We start from the raw sequence: 15095 nt of genomic DNA, 5'->3' as shown, positions 1-15095 counted from the left end.
TACCTCTAGACTACGGAGGCAGCTTCTTACGTGTGTTACTTCTGTAATTATGTTTACAGTAAGGAAGTTACTACACGAGAGGCGATGCTGGATAAGAGAAAATTCTGCATGAGCGGGTGGAGTGAGACATTATTCGTATGTCGGATCTTATGTTCCTACAGACGTGACTATGAAAAGTATTGTCTTCTGGGATGTGACACCGTCTAGTCTTATAGAAGTTTAACGACGTTTAGGAACAATCTACTGTTCAGTCTTCATACACTAAAAGTAGTCCAAGCAACCAACCAACAAGAAGAAAGAAACAACAATTTCCTGTTGGTTGCTTACATGGTTTAAATTTCAACACAGAAGATGGAGGCAGCACTTTCCTCCGTACTGCCCGGCGTCACGTACCATACGATAGTACTGTTTATAGGATGTGAGTTTAACGAATTTAACCCATTCGCTGTTTCGAGACATTTAACAACATTCAAGCGTCCAAAAATATCTGCAGGGGCACAGTGCTCTCACACGACCACTTAGCCCTGTGGACTTCTTGGTCGTGCGAATATTCCTCCCATATTCAGTTGTGAGCATGTTTCGAGAATTTGAATTCTCTCTTCTCAGAAAGAGAGCCTGAATCTGAAAACAGATAAAGACAAAGTTGTCCCTCTGATTCAATAAACATGACGCCCAGAAGATGTCCGGGGGGGATGATGGAGGTATAACTCCACAGGTTTAAACTCTGTACTCTATGTAAGTAAGTGGAGAGCTTCACAATCCGGCGGTTTATTCTTGAGGAAAGAGTCGCTATCGAAAATTAATCAATACACAAATTAATAAGTTAACAAAAAAGTAGATAAATAATGCTCCATATTATGGAATAAATTGTACTACATGTGTAAACTGCAGTGTTAATAAGTAGTACATATTTTCAGTTATGCGATTCGTTCGCTTGTCTGCCCTTCTTTCTTTTACTAGCAGTTCATCAGGTATTCTGCACACCTCTTATCGACTGTCAGCTTAACACTTTGTGACAGGAATGTTTTTCGTCTCAGACGTATTCCAGGAAGCACTGCACAGAACACAATTATATGAACAGAAAACAATAAATATTCAAGTAGACTATATTCCATTACCTTATATACTTATTTTCCTTCCAGTCCCAGGGTTGAAAAATTTTGAAGGAAATTTTATGTTTGAAGAATTCTGTTTTCTGGGATATAACGCCGTGTAGATCTTTGAAATTGAACCGACGTTTCGAAGTAATATGTCGCCTTCATCTTCAGTGTAGAAGAATAAACCAAGCAAGAAACAGCGTGAAAGCAGGATGGAAAGATCTTCATAACCACCGTTATGAGAAATTCAAATCTTAAAAATTTAGGTTTATTTTTATTTTACTGTAACGCATAAGGGTGACTATATAATGGTTTTCGAATGGATGATTGGATTTATTGACATCTTATACACACCACTCGGAACTACAGAAAATATACCATACTCGCTTGTCTACACACTTTATAGTTCACCGTTACATACGAACTAGTCATATTCAAGCAACGGATTTATAACAGTCTCAGTGTCACTTCAAATCACACAAGAAGTCTTCTTTGCGCAGTCTAATCCTTTTCTTGCCATTTCTTCTCAATCGCCTTAGACTGCCATCTCCATAACTCGACTCAATTATCTCGTATAAACTCTACTTCAACTGAACTCTTTCTCCTTCCGACAAGTGATTGCTTCCTTGCAACTTCCCGTTATATAACCTCGTGGCGGACCCCACGGACACCACCGTCATTTATTGTCCCGTATTGATTTAGGCGTGTTTATTGATCCCTTGCCTAGCAATAGACATTCTATTGTTGCTCACGTTGGTTCCCACGGGAATGTGTTTGCCAAGTCGTTTCTTTTTATTTTTTATTATTGCTGGAGGGGTGGGACTATTTTTTTTATTACTAGTAGGGTGGGACTAAGTCCCTTGTACTGCGGCCACTTCTGGCCTATTGTACCAGCCCCAGATAGGTGAAGGTGATTGTGGAGCAATTGGTGGAATGAAGATTGGCAGGGGAAACCGAAGTACTCGGAGAAAACCTTCCCCGGCCCCACTTTGTCCACCACAAATCCCACTTGACCAGACCCGGGATCGAATTCGGACCGCCGCGGTGGGAAGCCAGCGACTAACCGCTGAGCTATGGCGCGGCCTCACCAAGTCGTTGCCTAGCAATGGGTCTATGTGTTACATCATATTTACCGGATCTGACACGTTTATCGAGAAAGGAATTTTTTGTGTAGCCTTGGTTCTCAGTGTGATATAAATTATCAGAAAATTAGGTAAGGTTTTGCTTTCTGTTGTACTGATTTCCCTTTCCAGCCCTTCGCTAGCCTAAAGCTAATGTGAAGAAAGTACTAATGGGCAAGCCAGTGCTGAATAATGAATGTGAGCTGTATGGAGTGGGGATTGACAACCCTGAGATTAGTCTGTCATAATCTTGTGGCCGCCTGAAGCTAGCATACTAAAATAGAACCATTGGTCAGGGACTTCTGAATTATTAATATATTTGGAATAGGTTGATTGCCTGAAAATCCGGTGCTATTGTTAGCGGGTAAGTCTCGCAAATACCGATTTACTCACTAGCTGAGTGTAACGCGCACAAGTAGATACAATGGTGGAACAATTATGAACATTTTAAAATGTGATGCACTTGCCTAACAACTTGTTGGGTTTAGACAGCGCAGTAGGTATAGTGACTGGCTACGGGCTGGGCGACATAGGGGTCGGAGTTCGAGTACCGGTATGGTCAAGAATTTTCTCTACTCCACGATCTCCAGACCAGCTCTGGGGCTCACCCAGACTCCTGTCCGGTGGGTAGAGGTTGCTCTTTCCCCGTGGGTAAAGCGGCCGGGGCGTAATGCTGCCCATTCACCTCCAACTAGTGCCGAGGTGAAGAAAACCTGGATCATTAAGACTGCTACCCCCTCTAAGGAGGTGGAATGTTATATTGTGTCAACTGGTGCCGTCAGACAATCTAATTTTATGATGACATAAAAGGTAAAAGGTAAAGCTGTGCCTGTGCTTATCTAATTAAGCACTATGCCATGAAGGCGTATGGGGGAGTGAATGTATACAAGTAGATCCATGTTTTCTTGACCTCGACAATAGTTGGAGTTTAGTGGGCAGCCTTACGCACCGGTCGCTTTACCCACGGGGAAAGAGCCCCCTGTACCCACTGGACAGGAGGCTGGGTGAGCCCCAAGCTTTCGGAGGAATGTACTGCTTCCATCATCAGGATTGAAGATACGCTAAGCTGTTCAAGCTCCTGTTTGATTCTTGCTCGCTGGTTGCGTAGCTTATTCTCGAATCTGAACGCAAGCAGTACCTTCCTCCTAAATATCGACGAATTAATACTGGACTACACGGCGTCACATCTTTTTATTTAAAGCAGTAAGAACAGCGAACCCGCCATATATTCAGTGTAATTAAGAACGAAATGCTGAGGAGAATATTTAGAGGAAGTAACGGTGCAGAACTGTACATTGAGGAACCTCATAATCTGCACCCTCCACGAAATGGAACAGTAATGTGAGATGGATGGGCCGTGTAGCATGCATGGAAGATACAAGAAATTTATGTACAATCGTACTCGAGAAACTCAGTGCTAAGAGACTACTTTGGAGACTCTGAGGTAGATAAATTGAAGATAAATTTCTTCTACATTGATGGATTAGAACCTCTGTCCCGTTTCCCACCAGAATTAATCTGAAACTATGGATCTTATAGAGAGTTGACAGGACTCCTTAGACAGGTGATTAGCCCTGTCGCAAGGCCGCTACCTGCACAAAACAACACAAACACAGAAGGAACGCGGTCAGACATCCATTCCAGAGGAATTCCAGCCCACGATCTCAGTGTTCGAGCGAGCGAAGGAATTTCGTGCCTTAGCACGCGGTCACAGGGACCGACAGGTAAATTTGTCCCTGAGCTTTAATTAATTAATGCACCACTACACAAAGACGCATATGAGAGTGGAGGTATAGCTCCACCATTATTAACCACGTAATAGATGGAGGTGAGTGATAATCTTCACGCCTTGGCCGCTTTGACCCTTAGCCGATCTTGACTCTGTGGAGTAGAAAAAAGTCACTTGCCCCTACCGGGAATTGAACCCTGAACGTCTAGCCAGTAGCCCATAGCTATAACGAATGAGCTATTCCGGTTCTTGCTTAAAAGCAAGAGTAGTGGTTCTGTTGTTTTAATGGTTATTCTCTGTACCATTATATGCTTTATGGTCTCTCTCCTATAAACCAAGTAATTTTCGGAAAAGAGTTAGAAAAGTGATAAATAAGGGGAAGTGAAGGAGTGCGGGAAATCATCAAAAATGCACTGAAGAGAAGTGAAGTAAGGTGAAGCAAGAGTCACGGTGAAATGTTAGTGCATCGGTTCATTACATTATGTATGTCATTACTGCTACTGTTTAGTGTAGAACATGCTTATTTTCAAGTAGTTACTATAGGATTCTGACGATGGTGTATAACACACAGAGATATTGGGTTTTCGGACTTTATCCATCGTCCTGGTTTTTAAGATAACTAATAAAAACACAAGGTTTCGGAAACTGGATCTCTTTCCGTCCTCAGGTGAGGGAAAAACACCTATTCTGTTGGTCCCTTAGAAAGAGCTAGCCCCAATCGTCCAGTAATTGAGGCTAGCTCTTTCTAAGGGACCCAACAGAATAGGTGTTTTTCCCTCACCTGAAGACGGAAACAGATCCAGTTTCCGAAACATCATGTTTTTATTAGTTATCTTAAAAACCAGGACGATGGATAAAGTCCGAAAACCCAATATCTCTATGCTTATTTTCCATTGGTATTAATTTATATACTATTTGTAGTTGTAATTGTATTTGCATCGAATTCATTGTTTGTAGTGTGTCTTTTACTGTTTGGGTAGTTTAGTGTGTTATGTTTTGTTTGAGCGTGGTGCGCTAATTTGTGTGATGTGTGTTATTTGTGTGTTGTGTCTTATTGTAGTACCCCTGCCACCAGGTAAGAACACATAAAGTTGTCCCTGCGCTTAAATGATTAAACACTAAGACTGGAAAGTTTATGGTGATGTGGATATATAGATCCATATTTTCTTGACCTCAGCATTAATTTGAGGTAGTGGTCAGCTTCATGTTCCTGCCGCTTTACCCCTGTGGGAAATAGCCCCCGGGATCCATTGGATAGGAGACTGGGTGGGCCCCGGAGCAGTCTGGAGAGAGAGAAGAGATAAATTGATATGTGATGTCTCATATTGTCATGTCTTTAAAAGTGTAAAAATGAACTCCTTAATATTGTGTTAAAACCAAGAAATCAAAAAAGTCCACCACTAAACATTCACAGTAAATAATTAAATCATGTACAAGGCAATATGAAATATTATTTCACAAAAGTCACATATTGTCAGAGAAACGCTGGTGTACCGTATGGAATTCTTAGTGGGCCCTGTACTTAATGAGCGTCATGTAGCCTGCCAACAGTTCATCAAACTGACTCAATGCAACATTTTTCTTCTTAAGCAGCTGTTTGTTGCCCAGATGAATAGAACTTCCTCGCCTGTTTAGAGACACAAAATTTCATTACAGTGTTCACAAAACCCTACCATTGGACCCTATGCTGAAACCATTAAACGCAGGCAACGTCCTACTTCTTGAATTCCATTTTAATACTATCCTCCAGTTATTACGAAGTTCTTCAAAGTAATCTGTTTTCTTAAGTTTTTCGACTAAAACATTGTATAAATTTATGGTCTCCCAATTCGTGCTATATTTTGCACCCATCTCAATTTCCACTATTTGCTGACCCTAATAATATTTTGTGAATAGTAAAAATTATTAAGCTCGTTATTGTGTAAAGTTTCGACTGACATCTTGGTCCAACTAATCGATAGTGATCTGAAAGGAGGAACTTGTAAACAGTGATAAAACATGACATCCCTATTCCCTGTATGTAGATATTTGCCAGTATGTATGTTGTATAAACTTTGTAATTAATTAATTAACTCCAGTGCAGTAGACAGTATACAGTAGTTGAACCGTTTCGGGTCCTTCGAAACCGCTTCTATTCGCATCAGGAGGAAACTTGTCTCTCAGGTGCCAGAGCGAATATTAGTTCAGACATTTGATGACACACAGGCCATACAATTAGTTCTGCCAGAAATACAATACTACGACTTGAAGACGCGGGAGGAGGGAGATGTCTGCTGATAGAATTTCCCATCTACACTTCCTGATCACCGTCTGCTTATCTGTATCTTCGCCCTGTTCAGAGGCGTCGTCTGGGAAATATCCCACAAGATTGACAAAGCATTGAAGTTGAAGGCCCAGACTTTTGGAACACAGCTCAACTCATTGCATTACAGCAACCAAATAAAGTAAAACTACGGCAGTAGAACCCAGGGGCTCAGAATAGCAGATGAGACCTACTACACATAGTTCCATCCAACTGGCATTCTCAGAATATATCCACCTAAGGTCTGTTAGATATTCTCCAGTGTCATTCATGGCCTTCTAAGTGAACGTTTTCTATGATGCAATGCATATTTCTTGTTTTCTCTACCCAACCAAATTCTATTATCCTAATAGAAGGCTTGCCGGTCACAGTAGCCGAGCGGTCTAAGGCATGCACTGTCTTCGCTCGCTCGGAAGCCGGGATCGTGGGTTCGAATCCCACTCAGGGCATGGATGTTTAGTTTGTGTGTGCGCGTTTTTCTGTGTTTGTGTACATGTAGAGGCCTTGCGATGAGCTGATCATCCGCCCAAGGAGTCCTACCGTATGTGTAAGATCTAGTGAACCGAAGTGAAACGGAGGATTTCATGGAGGTAGGCCTAGGCCCATATTAGGGCTGTAGCGCCAAAGGAAAAGAAAAAAATAGAAGGCTTATGTATAAATCATCAACTTCCTCATTGCAAGTTTGTTTTATTTACCTCAGAACAGCATATTTTCCTACTATTTTTTTTAGACATTTGTAATCTGGCACGGATATTTTTGTCCAAAATAAACACCGTTTCGGAAGCTAGCTCAATTTCCGTCATCAGGTAACAGCGTGAAAATTGCTTTGTTGGTCCAAATAGATAAAACTAATCAGTATCTCCGATGAGAAAGGCAGAAACTTGGACACATTGGATAGTTTAGGTGTTATAACCCTTTACTTTATGGACAAAGAAAGCTAGTGGTTTCGTCGTGCCCGTCTGTGCGTGTCGGTACCGGTCCATTGTTTTCTTAACAACCTTTAAACCATTGGCTATTTTTTTCGAAATTTATTGTGAGATTTATCTTATTAGAATCTTCCGCGCGTTTACCTTTTTAATTCCACCAATAATAGGCCTAAACACATTTCGCCCTTACATATTTCTGTGGCCACAGCCATATTAGTATCGCTGAGGCCCTAAGATAGTCACACACTTTCGAATTGAAATAATTTTGAAAAAGTTTATATTCTTGTAGATTGTAAGATAAGAAATTGTTACCGTGCAAGGTGCAGTACTGTCACATGCAAGGGTGAATATTAGACAGGTGCTGGATTGGATGAATCGGTGTTATTGACCACTTATACACATCACTCGAAACTACACGAAAACAGCGCTATAGCTGACTACACGTCTTACATTTCGCCGTCTCACACACACCCACTAATGTCCTCAGCCTCTTACACTCTCCACTAGTCGTTTCCTGGTAACGGATTTTAACACAGGAACTGTAACAGTCTCATTGTAACTGCACATTCCAGATATCACTGTACTTCAACACAAACAGTGACTTCTTTTCACAGCCGGACTTTCATCTCTCAACTGAACTCCCTTGATTCATCCCTCACCTGCCAACTGCCAACTCCGGAATTGTCAATCCAATTTTCTGCTGCACCTGCCAACTGACTCGTTGCCATCTCTTCTCACTCATCTTCTACTGCCGACTCCAGAGACAAAGTCAAAGTCACATTGAGACTGACGGTCAGCCAGTCAGTCAGTCTTGGTGTCGAGCCAAATCTGGGCTCATGGCCAGATATTTATTACTGTTTGAGAGTTTAGGTCTTGTTATTGTGGGGCGCCATCTCTGACGAGAGGACGGGTCCCTCTTTTGTCAGAGTCATTGTCTATAGTAGTAAGTCATTTGTCATAACTTAAAGGATATTTACATTTTACATGTTAAACATGATGAATGTATTAAATATATAAAGGGCCTCTGACAGTCCAGGCTCAGTACAGCAGATTATGCCCTATTTCTAGTAGCTTCCGCTACAACGGCAGTCTACTCACTTGAACGGTCTTATGCTTGACCGCTAGCAGGTTTAAGCCTCTTATGCTTTCTATGTCGGGCTTCGCCTTGTCCAGAGACTCCCTCAGTTCTCGTTATATAGCCTTGGGGCGGCCCCAACAGAAAACACCGTTTCCTATCAATTCATCCATTGCTATAGAGGTGTGTTTACCTTGCTGTTATACAAACACAGTAGTTCTTCTATTGTTGCTTGCATGTTCATTTCCGCGGGGACCTGTTTACCGAGTCGTTGCCTAGCTATGAACGTCTACTCTGGCTGCGCTATTCCGGCTTTGTGTCATCGTGCCACAGTACATAATGGAGCTTTATATTCTATGGAAACAGCTAATAAATCCTGCACCAGAGAAATGCGAAATTTAATATGGTATTAGACCATAGATATACCTCCTTACATATTCAGTAATTTTTGGAAGAGAATCTTGAAGTTCATTTCAAAACCCTTCGAATCTGTATTAATTAATAGTATGTATAGAAATAAGTCTCTAAATTGTAACCTGATTAGGAATAATTTCAACTGAAATACGAACACTTTAGGGCCAAAATAGGCGTATAGGCCTAATGACTGAATCTGACCAAATTGATCCTAATTTAGACAAATATATTTCTTGTAAACCAACAGACAACCGAATCCATTCAAATTTAGAACAACTTAAGGGATGTGCTTGGTGTCTCGCATAGGATGTCTTCAGTTCAGTTCCCTTTCTAGACCAAATAAAAAATGATCTCAATCTCAGTTAACCTAAAATTTCCTCTCGTATTAGCAGGAATGTACAGATTTAAACCTGCCAGTCAATTTGTAGAACGGTATCACAGCGTTATGAGTTGTACATTTAGCATGAAGGATCTCACTTTGACTAGTATCTGTAAATTCAGTAACTGGTCGAGACATTTATAACGTATTTTAGTGTATATTTTATTAAGCAGTTAACAGAATTTTGGGGCACTCTCTATGCTGAATGGAATTATACGGTACATATCTATTACCATCATCTCCACTTGATTTCAAAGATTTTAACTCATTGTATTATACTTTTAAAATTTTTTATAAACATAGATCGTAAACACATGCATACCTAGAAATTCTGTACGAAATATTTTATGTGTCAAAAATTGCAAACGTGGCAAAGACGCAAAATTTTAAGGTTACAACAAGCAGCTTATGTTACTGTGAATATTGAGGCAGGATATTCTTTCCCTTCCTGCCCCTACGAAACTTTCTTAACGATCTGTCACAATACACGGCACCACTCATCCCAGGCGACAGCAATCTTCGTAATCACAACCTCAAAACCCAAAATCTGGAGATAGTGTTTTCTGTGAGGTAGGGACTGAATTTTTAATTGTTTGGATGAATTTCAGACTTGAAAGTGTTAAACTAGAGAAACGAAACTCACACTGCGTTTAACTGTGTTACTATAGCTTTAAGGTGCGTCCACATTACTCATGCTCGTGTGACTCGCTACGCTCGCGAGTAATGTGGACGATATGACAAGTCACGAGACAAGCAAATTTTTAATTAAAAACTATAGCCAATGAATTAAAATGCGACTACAGCTTATACACACTACGAGTAAATATACGGATCCTCACGCGCCGAAGCTTGGCGAGCAACTGAAGTAGTGTGGACGAAGATTTACGAGCACAAGTAAAAGCCAGACGAGTCTCCCGACGAGCACGAGCACGAGTAATGTGGACGCGCCTATGAACTAACCTCAGCCTGACCACTATTAGTATGCATTGAACTGCGTTTATGTATTCCCTCATGTGAGAAGCTTCAGGCTCCGATAAGCAACATGCCCGTGCATCAGCGCATTTGCAAATCTAATCTTAACCTGGCACATCTGCAACAGGAAGTACATTATTTCATACAGCTTCGAAACGTCCTACGATTTCCCAAGACAAGACAAACTCTCCTAGAACGGAAAAGTAGAGAATGTAGTTCTAATTACGTGTACTGTTTATGTTGTTGTCTCTCTATTCAAAGGAAAACAATAATACCGACCTAACAAACAGCGGATGTGTACCTCTGATAATACGAACATGGTCAAATGCATCGCATGAATATTTCCATTCTTACCCTCCCTTTTAGGCCTTACAAGAGTGAGGAGCTTTCGTATAGAAATCTGTAAGGGTAATGACACAAGATACGGAATACAGAAGCTTGGTACCTCTCCAGCGCACACTAATGAGTATGTAGTTCAAGAGACGAGTATAGTCCTTTGGCTAATTGGTGTGACAAACAAGGAAAAGCCTCGTAAGGGCGAGAGGGTAAGTTGAAGTGCTTTTCTTCCCTCTCTTTTCGTCCCCTTTCTGTACTTTTCCCACCCTCCTCCTTCTGCCAACATCTTCTGAAACCCTTTTCATAGAAATCCCGCCGGGTAGCCCAACAATAGAAGCAAGCAGACTCAAGTGGGAGTTACGATTTAACAATAGAGACAGCCATGATATCACTTTGGAATCGTTTTGCCAGTATGTACGTATGGGTGTTGCATGAGCTCTGAATTCTGTCAACATTTTTGTAGCTCTGGGATATCATAGTTCCCATTGTTGTTGAATTGACGTCTTATACAAAAATTTGAAATGTTTGCAGAGGTAAGAAGGAAAGCAACATTTTGTAATACAAGTCAGAAAATTGCGCCTCAAATTATTTTGTCTATTCTTCATACCTACACAAAGACTACCTCTTTTTGCTCTTCCATCTCCTACTTCATCTCTTTTACACTTATTTCTTTTCCATTTCTCTTCTCTTCTTGCGCTGCTAGTCATGCTTGTTCATTTTTTTTTATCTTTCATCACTATCATCATCTTTCCTTCTTTTTCTTTTCCTTTATTTTGGTTTCGTTTCCATCCTGTTCTGTATTAATACGCAAGTTCTTTTATCCCTACTGCGATGCCCAAGTTTCCTCTACCTCTTGGTATAATTTATAGCACAGTGATTGTTGCTGATCAGTCAGTTATCATGGCAGTCAGTTTTCTTTTTGAAAAAAAAAATCTAATATTATTTTCCTTAAGTCTTGACATATCAGTTCGTACTAGTAGAAAATTAAGCACGGAAATGGGGATTCATAACTTGTACTCTTCTCCAAATACAATTACAATGATAAAGTCAAGAAGGATGAGGTGGGCAGTTCATGTAGCACGAATGGGGAGACCAGTAATGCGTATAGGATATTGGTGGGAAAGCCATAAGGAAAGAGACCTCTGGGAAGACCAAGGTGTACGTGGGTGGACAATATTAGGATGGACCTTAGAGAGATAGAATGGGATTGTATGGATTGGATTTTTCTGGCTCAGGATAGGGACCAGTGGAGGGCTCTTGTGAGCACGGTAATGAACCTTCAGGTTCCATAAAATTCTGGAAAATTCTTGAGTAGCTGCAGATTTGGCGGCTCCTCAAGAAGGGTTCAGCTCCATGAGTAAGTGTAAGTAATGTAGCACTAGTTCGTATAATCATTGACCTCATAGCATAGGCTGAAATTTTTTAAAGAACATAGCGTCATGCATTCTTCCTGGAAATTTTTGTTTCTTTATAGAGCGTCATGCGTTTCGGTTCTAATAGTGGACCTGAAGAAAAAGTGATGATATAAGGAGTGATGATTGGTCTGGATCAGGAATGTATTTTTTGCGACTCATCTCATGACACTATCCAAGAACGTGTGAAGGAACTAAAATAAGAAGAAAAAAAAAGACAATCGGAAATCGAATCCCGGACCTCCGTAGTGGTTCCTATCACACGAAAAAGTTTGATGGGATTCAATATAGCGACAAGCAGCCTGGAAGGTTTCTCACGTTTGCTTTGCACTGCTATTGCTCATGGCTCAAGAGATGAAAAGAATCTCGACGACTTTCACCGTATGGGATGAGGACTCATTAAATTGTGGCATGAAGCGGAGCTCCGCATATGAGGGCGCTTGTAAGCACGGGCTGCCTCCAGTAGTTATTCCGCTGATGAGAGGGAAAACGTAACACTGTAGGTATGAGTCCTCCCTATCATAACTCTACGAATCTTCTCAATACCTGTAGCCGCAAAGAGTGTTCAGATACTGCGTTTAGAGTTGTCCTTGTTCTGAATAATTAAGCTCAGCCGTGAAGGTGTATGGGAGAGTGGATATATATATATTTATATTTTCTTGGCCTAGGCATTAGCTGGAGGTGAGTGGTCAGCTTCACGCTCCGGCCCCTTTATCCCCGGAGAAATTTCCCCCGGGACCCAATGGATAGGATGTTGGATAGACCACAGAGACGTTCGGGACGACGTGGAGAGGAGAAAATTCGTGACTACCCTATCCCGGATCCTCGAAGGACTTCATAAGTTTTTATTTTGCTTTGGATTGAATTGTATTGTGTCCTGTTTGCTCTCCTATTTCATGGTAGTGTTCTTGCTGTGAAATGTGACTAGTCTCATAGGGGCCGTGTGATTGTGCTTAATTTTCAATACATTGAGCATGAAATACATTAACGACTTACAATGGAGGTTCATATTTTTACTCGTGCGTAAAATGCATGTTGAATGGAGAGGTCTGTCACTCTATCCTTCCTTCTTTCGTGTCTCACTATTTCTTGAACATAGAGACAATTCAGTACTGAGTGGCTCTGTACAAATATTTGAATTAAGCGTTTAATATTCGCACATATCCCGCTGATATTACAATATTTTACATCAAAATTGAGCAGCATTTTTTAATTTTTTAAAAAATAACTTCCAAAATAATTTATTTGATAGGGGTGTCGCGTGCTCAGCGCAGTGGATCCCCACGGCTATTAGTCTCGGTTTTCTAGACCGGAACCGCTACTTCCTTGAAATAACTCAGTTATCCTCACAAGGCTGAGTAGACCCCGTTCCAAACCCACTACTTCTCAGAAAATCTAGTAGCGCCGGGAATCAAACCCGGGACCTCAGGATCTGTAGCCAGGAACTCTGACTACCAGACCAGAGAAACTGGCACTAATTTCGCCGATAAACGACGGTCGCTCAGTCGGTATAGTTAGCTTGCGGACTAGAGGCCACGGAGTTTGTAGGTGACATAAATGTAGACTTCATAAATTTTTGCGGTTTACTTTATCTTCGTGTCATTAGCCAGCCAGGACGATTTGTTGAATGAAGATGAATTGGAGGAAATTTGGAAAGAAGCCGTAATGGCATAGTCGAGATAATACCCCTCTAGTTTCCTGGAGGGCCTGATGAAAACCACGTAGAAAGTATCTCGTCCGGGCTTGTAACCGAGCATCTCTCGAATGCGAGTTAAAAATTAAGTTTGATAAATATTTTATTAAAGAAAACGCAACATATTCCGTTTCTAATTATCCTTATGAGCAGTAGACTTTTGCTCTAGGCTACATGTTATCTTCCATTTCTGCCATGTTGAGTCCACAACACACAAAAAAAAATAAAACTATTCTTGTCACTGGAGGCCCATAGGGTTTTGAGAAGTCGAGGCTCCTACGTTTTCTAGACAATTGGCTCATAGATGGCGGCGATGTTGTCAGCCTTACGCGTCGGTCGTCCTTATCCCGAGGAAGATTCCTGGTTCTCATTTCTGTTAGAGGCTGAGTCGACCCCCCAAGGACCATAGTTCTACTGGAAGGATTAGGTCAATTGAAAGAAATCCAATGACCGTAACGGAAGTCGAATAACACAACATAGTGCTTCAACCAACTACGCTACCCAGTGCTCCAGATAACACAAAAGGAAGACATTATGTTTTATCTGTAGTAAATTAAAAAGACCATAAAGAAATGTAAATACGTAAAGAAAGCTTTGTAAAGTATCTGCTTATCTCACTCTTATCTCTGAAGCTTTGTGAGTGAGACCCGGTTGACGAAATAAAAAGAAATCAATTGTAAGGTAAAAAATAAAGTTACGATTTCATTACGAGCTGCCATTTAAGAACTTCATGCACAGAATGGCGATGAGTACACAGCTAATTCACTGAACACGCGCGTCTCTGAGACTGCTTCTTGTTCGACTGAACAGGGTTCATCATTTACGGTTTACGTCATCACGGCTTATTTGGGTTTGGCATGTAGAACATGCATTTAATTGCCGTGAAACCTTCTTCGGAGCACACAATTTACGTTTCTTTTAAGGATACCATTTTGAACTACAATGCACTTGGAAGTGGTTTTGAGACCTTCGTTTTCAATAGTTCGCACCGCTTTCGTCTTCGATGTTTCGGTTTAGAAGATCTATTTAAAAGTGCATGAAGAATTTGCCGGTAAAATTCGAGCAGTGTAGTTTCACGCCTTCGTCCCCCTGAAGTAACAGAATGTGGATTTTCGAAACATATTTTTTTTTTCGGAAGTCTTCATTCTATCAATGGAGCAAAAATTTTCATGAGAAACTGCTAATCAAAAATTTATCTGCCTTAAAGGAAATCAGAAATTTCATTACTTATTCACAAAATCCCGACTACCAGACCTCATCCTGAGTCAGCTGAATACAGTTCAAACTTGTACGCTCTATTTCTGTAAGATAAAAGGTAAGAAAGGTAAACCTATCTCTGTAACAGGCCATGGAGACCCATAAGGTTATGAGACGTCGAGGCTCCCACATTTTCTAGACAATCGGCTCACAAATGACGGTAAGCCTTACGCGCTGGCCGGCCGTCCTTCACCCCCAAGTAGATTCCTGGTACTCATTTCCGTTATAGGTTGAGTCGATCCCACGGCCATAGCGCTGCTGGACGTATTAGGTATAATTAAAAAAAACGTTTAATGAATATTGAGCAGTTAGTGGGAAGAGAATTAGCTGCGGAAGACGAGTTACTCGGGAAAAACCTGCTTCAGTGCCATTTTATCCAGCA

The sequence above is a fragment of the Cryptotermes secundus genome, unplaced genomic scaffold, assembly GCF_002891405.2.
Source record: "Cryptotermes secundus unplaced genomic scaffold, Csec_1.0 scaffold560, whole genome shotgun sequence".
Classification (NCBI taxonomy): Eukaryota; Metazoa; Arthropoda; class Insecta; order Blattodea; family Kalotermitidae; genus Cryptotermes; species Cryptotermes secundus.
This window is presented reverse-complemented; position numbering follows the sequence as displayed.